Source organism: Pseudophryne corroboree, chromosome 3 (assembly GCF_028390025.1).
Source record: "Pseudophryne corroboree isolate aPseCor3 chromosome 3, aPseCor3.hap2, whole genome shotgun sequence".
Taxonomy (NCBI): Eukaryota; Metazoa; Chordata; class Amphibia; order Anura; family Myobatrachidae; genus Pseudophryne; species Pseudophryne corroboree.
Genome location: NC_086446.1, coordinates 659,163,645 through 659,170,782, shown reverse-complemented (window position 1 = coordinate 659,170,782; position 7,138 = coordinate 659,163,645).

Genomic DNA, 7,138 nt, shown 5'->3' with positions numbered 1-7,138 from the left:
CAGAGGCGATTGCTAGGGAACGACTGCCTTCGGCCGTCCAGCATGCGCCGGCGCATGCGCAGTTCCGACCCGATTGCTGTGCTGCGATAAACTGCAGCGAGCGATCAGGTCGGAATGACCTCCTAAGCCTTGGAGAGAGATAAAGTGGATGGAGAGACCAGCTCCTAACTCATTTTCAAACCCAGCCTGTAACATGCCAGTTAGGAGCTGACTGGCTGGTACTTTATCTCCATCCCCTTTATCTCTCTCCAAGGCTTAATACTATTGTACTTTTATATTTTAGCTTGCACATTTTTTTTTACGTATTATATTATGTGTCTTTTTCTTTTTCTCAGTAACCTATTATATCTAGGACAGAATTGGGTGGGGATCATTGGGTTGACCCTAACTAGGTAGACCACTATTGGTTGACGCCTGAAATAGGTCGACATGAGGGTTTTTTGGGAACCCCAATTAGTGCACCGTGTACCCTCGCATGGCAAGCTAACTGCGGGCAAGGTTACTATTCCCAATCGTGGATAGTAAAGTAAGAAAAAGTTTTATTGTGTTGACCTTTGCAATATCGACCTACTGACCATGCCGACTTAAAGACCATGTCAACATAAAGCATGTTGACCAAAAGTAGTCGACCTAATGACTGTCAACCTAAGTGAGGTCGACCTAAAGACCGGTTACCAATAGAATTGCATTCAATAGCTTCTCATGCTTGTTGCGTAAGTATTGGACAACAATATAATAAAAAATAGTTATATAAAAGTAGAGGATTCTGATCAAATTCTTAATTTCTGTAGAACATCTATAAACCATATTCTATTTAAAAATACATTTTACAATAATTTCATAGGAAAAATAGATATTTTCATTGTTGCTGTCTGTACACGTATAACCTTGTTGGCGCTGTAATGAGTAGCTAAAACCCTAAGGGGTACATTTACTAAGCAGTGATAAGAGCGGAGAAGTGAGCCAGTGGAGATATTTCCCCATCAACCAATCAGCAGCTCTGTATCATTTTATAGTATGCAAATTATAGATGTTACTTCAGTGCTGATTGGTTGATGGGCCAACTTCTCCACTGGCTCACTTCTCCGCTCTTATCACTGCTTAGTAAATGTACCCCTAAATCAGGAGAGTCATGCTACAATCAATTTAATTGAGGATCTTGCATCTGAGGCAGCCCGGCACCACCTGCTCAGCGAAGGGATGCAAAGCAGGGAGGCGCCAGGCTGGAGAGGCGCTCTCCCTGCTCTACATCCCCGCTGCTGTACTTGTCCCCCCCCCTGATGCTGCTGCGCCTGTACAAGCCTCTCCAGTCCTCCCCCACTTGACACAGTGGCATTGCTCCTGACCTACTCTGCCTAAAAGGGGGTGGAGCTTCACTGCACTGAGGGCGGAGCTACACTGACAAGTCTGCCCTGCCAGTCTCAAAGGGACAGAAAGAACTTATCCTGCTTGAAGTTGTGAGGTACTGTAAGCGGTAGAGTACCTGTTTAGTGCTGTATGTATGTGTGTGCGTGTTTATGTGGGGGGGGGGGGGTGAGGGGGAGGGAGTAGTGTTACACAGAGCCTTCCCCCTCTCTCTGGTGCCCTTCTTGCCTCCCTCCTCCTGCTACTGTCTCCCAGCACTCCCACCCTCTGCCACAGAGAGACAGAGACTAAGGAGGTTATGGGGGGGGGGGGGGATCCTGCAGCTTATTAACACCCCTGTCTGGGGCTAAGGGATAAAATCCATGGCTGCCAGTTCTCATTTTACTACCACCTGTAGGGATCCCGGCCGTCAAAATACTGTCGCCGGGATCCCGATACCCTTCAGAATCCCCACGCCGGAACTCCGAAAGAGACAGGAGACCGACACCTGAATCCCGGAAGGCGGCATCCCAACCATAAGTATACATGGCAGGTTAGGTTTAGGGCTGGGAGAGGGGGGGTAGAACCCCTGGGGAGGGTTAGAGTCGGGCTGTGGGGGAGGTTAAAGGCAGCAGGGAAGGGGAGTTAGGATTAGGCAACTCCGGGGGGTGATTAGGGTTAGGCACTAAGGGGGAGGATAGGGTTAGGGTTCATGTGGGCACAGTGGTGTAACTTCAATCTAGATGCCCATACACACACAGCCACATATACACCCACATATACACACACACAATCTCATATACACAGCCACATATGCACACATACAGACATGTATACAGTGCACAGTCACGTACAATATACAGTCACGTATACACAGGCAGCCAGATACAGTATACACAGTCACGTATACATGGACATCCAGATACAGTAAACGCACATATACACCAGGGACGTGCGGTGCGGTAAAGAGCTCAAGAGGCACTGCAGAGCAAGATTTCCACACAATATATATGCGGCTCTGCCTCACCTGGCCACACATCACTGCATCCAATAGTGCACAATGTCACAGCCTCTGTGTGTGTGTAGTGTGAGTAGTAGGGAGGCAGTATGTGTGGGGCGGGGACACTGAAATGTGATAGGGCAGTGAGTTGTGATGGGGTAGTGAGCTGGGGGTCCAGTAAGGTGTGACCAGGGCAGTGTGAACTTTGGGGGCAGTGAGGTGTGAGGGGAGCACTGTGAGCTGTAGAAGTGGGGAGAGCAGTGAGATATGAAGGGAACTGACAGGGAGAGCGCTAAGAAAGGGGTAATGAGAAGACTATGGAGTGGCAATCAGGGAGGTGAGAGTAAGAGACATATAATCCTTGTTTTTGTTTTAGAGGGTGGGGCAAAAATTTTGTTCCTACGGGTGGCCTGACCCCTAAATCCGCCTCTGATTGTGGGTATTTTGTGTATAAGCGGCACTACTTCTGCATAAGTGGCACTACTACTGTGGGCATTATGTGTACAAGAGGCACTACTACTGGATGCAATATATGTAGAAGTGGCACTACTACTGGGTGCAGTATGTGTATAAGTGGCACTGCTACTGGGTGCAATATGTGTATAAGCAGCACTACTACTGGTGCAATATGTGTATAAGCGGTACTACTCCTGGGTGCAGTATGTGTATAAGCAGCACTACTACTAGGCGCAGTATGTGTGTAAGCGGCACTACTATTGGGTGCAATATGTGTGTAAGCGGCACTACTACTGGGTGCAGTATGTGTATAAGCGGCACTACTACTGGGTGCAGTATGTGTATAAGCGGCACTACTACAAGGCACAGTATGTGTATAAGCGGCACTACTACTGGGTGCAATATGTGTATAAGCGGCACTACTACTGGGTGCAGTATATGTATAAGCAGCACTACTACAAGGCCCAGTATGTGTATAAGCGGCACTACTACTGGGTACAGTATGTGTATAAGCGGCACTACTACAAGGCACAGTATGTGTATAAGCGGCACTACTACTGGGTGCAATATGTGTATAAGCGGCACTGCTACACACGGGGTAATGTGAATAAGATTGTGCTACTTTGCTGTGTAATTTGAAATGATACTGTTGTGTGACCACGCCCCTTTCTTGTGAGACCACACCCTTTTTTTCAACGCATGCTGTCCCTTTGTAAAATTTGGGAGGGCGCAAACTTATAGTTTGCAGCGGGGCGCCAAACACCCTAGCACCGGCCCTGCACAGCCCCACATATCCCAAAATCTCTGGTCATCTCCTATATATTAGCCCTGTGACTCTGTGCCTGCATTTCTAACGCTGGGTGGAGTCACAGACCTGGGCGGACTTGGACAGGCCAGGAGCTGCTCAGTGTCAGCACACCACACACCACAGAAGGGACCACCAGCCACAGATTCAACAGACCATTTCCAGCCACAAGCCAGCAGTGCACTGACGCCCCACACTGCAAGGTACGTATGGACACCCAGACACCCTCACCCCACACCACCCCTCCCCTGCAAACACCCACCACCACCTAACACACCCACCTTCCCCACCACGGCGGGACACACACCAGCTACCGAGGCCGCCGCTAACCTCCCCTACCATCTGTAAGAGTGCAGCCGCGCCGCGGCCACACACTGACGGCTAACACCCAGCCCGCACACATCGCTCCCCCCCTCCCCACTACCGCTCCACACACTGACCGGCGGTGGGGGGAGCGGAGGCCGCTACGGCTGTATGACCCGGGGAACAGGGCCGGCGGTGGGGGGAGCTGAGCTAGGGGGGAGCACCCGATGGCACAGACGGGACACACTGCCCGGGAGCCCACTGACACCCGCACCCCTCCCTCCGCACCAGCCCGTCGCCTGTTCCCACATGCAGCCACTGACACGCTGCCTGGGACCCGCCGTCCGCAACATGGAGTAACAGAAACACTGGCCGTAGCTGTACATGCGGCATCACCCTGACAGCACGCCTCACCTGACTCTGTACCAGCGTTATCTCTCTTGCCGCTGCTGCCTCCGACCCGACAAATCTATCTGTTTCCAAACATCCAGCTGGGTCATCGAGTCCGAGCCCTCACCCACCCACTCACATATGGCGTGCCCCCCATATCAACCATCCCACCAGGTGCACCCCGTCCATCACAAGGGGGGAAACAAGTAGCAGCCTCATGGCCCCACATATACCAACACCTATCACCACATACACGGCAACCACTTCTACCTTACACACACACACTCACCCTCACCCTCCACACTTCTAACAATGCGCACGCACCCTCCACTTCCCTGTCCCCTCCCCCCAACACACACACACTCACCCTCCACACTCCTACTAACACGCCCGCACCCTCCACTTCCCTTTCCCCTCCCCCCAACACACACACTCTCACCCTCCACACTCCTACCAACACGCCCGCACCCTCCACTTCACTTTCCCCTCCCCCCAACACACACACACACACTCACCCTCAACACTCCTACCAACACGCCCGCACCCTCCACTTCCCTTTCCCCTTTCCCCTTCCCCCAACACACACACACACACACACACACACACACACTCTCACCTTCCTACCAACACGCACGCACCCTCCACTTCCCTTTCCCCCCCTACACACACACACACACACACACACACACACACACACACACACACACACACACTCACCCTCCACACTCCTACCAACATACCCGCACCCTCCACTTCACTTTCCCCTTCCCCCAACACACACACACTCTCACCCTCCACACTCCTACCAACACGCCCGCACCCTCCACTTCACTTTCCCTCCCCCCTACACATACACCCTCCACACGCCCGCACCCTCCACTTTCCCCTCCCCCCTACACACGCACACACTCACCCTCCACACTCCTAACAACTCGCCCGCACCCTCCACCCCCCCCCCACACACATTCACCCTCCACACTCCTAACAACACGCACCCTCCACTGCCCTCCCCCCCCTCTCCCACCCCCCTTTTTCCTCTCCCCCCTTTTTCCTCTTCCCCCCCCTCCACACACACACACACACACACACACACACACACTCACCATCCACACTCCTAACAACACGCACGCACCCTCCACTTCCCTTTCCCCTCCCCCCAACACACACACAAAACACCTTACCCATCTTTGCTACACCACCACCCAACAACAACCACCCCTTCCCCCATTGCCTTCACACCAATAGGGGAAACAACCCTAACACACAAAACACTACCTTTAACAAACAAACCCACACCTACGCAACCACCTGGCCAACACCACCGCGCACACCGCAAGCCCATCCCACAACCGCAATACACCCATACCGCCCACCCAGCCACCACAAATACAACACCCATCCAACACAACCACAGCACAACCTTACCCATCTGACTAATCCTGCCACCCCCTCCCCTCCCCTCCCATGCACACACCACAAACCCCACAAAAACCCTCCACCATCCAACCACCCATCCTATGTGGACCTCCTCCACCCATGCCAACTTCAAACCCCCTCCCCCCTCCCCCATCCCCCTGCCACCCAACTCCATCCCACACTATCACCACTCCCATCCCTCACCCCTACGCAAAAACATATACAGGCAGTGACCCCTCTCCACACACTTGCCCAAGGACCATAAATCATTACCCACAGCATTTCAGCAAACCACACCCCAAACTACGTACCCTTCACAAAAAAACACTCCACCACACACATTCCCTTCAACACCCTCCACAATCCAGCCACACACCACCCTAACCATATTGCACACCCACCTCCCTCCCTCTGCACCTAACTAATTCGGTCAAACCATCAAAACACCATCTACCCCACAACACTACCCCCATAGCCTAAAGCCACTAATACGCCAATTCCAACTCCAACATCTGCTAACACAACACACCTCTGCCCCCAACAAACACCATAACACCACATCCACTTCACCTTGCCACACACATAAACAATCCACCCACTGCTCCCACAAAAACACAATACAGGCACCCCCCAAACACACCCCAGATCCCACAATAACAGTTCAGCATACTCCCTAAACCCCTCCCACCAACACCACCTTGCACATGGCTTTGCCACACCCTGCACCCCCTCTCAACCTACCTGTCCACCATCCCTTCCTCCCTCACACACACACTTTGCCTTCACCCACCCTGATTGCCATCCCCCCCATAGCAAACCCTCCACCACTCACATCATGTACACACCACATTTCCACCCACCACTCTAAAACATCACCCCCATCCACACGACCCTTTCACATAAAACCATCTTCCACATGCACCGCACACAACACCATCCCTCTCTGCATGCTATCGCTACCTACATCATAAAACACAACCACCACCCAAGAAACCCTACCCCTCAACACAACCCCACCCGCAACTCCACCTCACCCACCTCCACCACATCAGCTGCACCTCACAAGCACATCCCCCAAACAAGCTAACCCCATACCTAACATCCACCGTCCACACATACACCACCCAACCATTACCCCATGCACCATCCCCCTAACTCACTCCCCACCCCCCCTTCCTTACAGCACCCCACCCCAAATACCCTCCATCATCCCACCACACTCCCTATGTGCAACTCCCCCACCCATGCCACATTCCAACACCCACCCCTGTCCCCGTGTACCGCACAAACACAAATGCAACAAGTACTACACCACCTACCACCTACACCATCCCTTGCCCCTGTATACGCAGTCACCGGCCACCATCCACGGTTCAGCCCATACACACTCATTCACCCCCCCCAGCATCTTACAGGGCCACAGG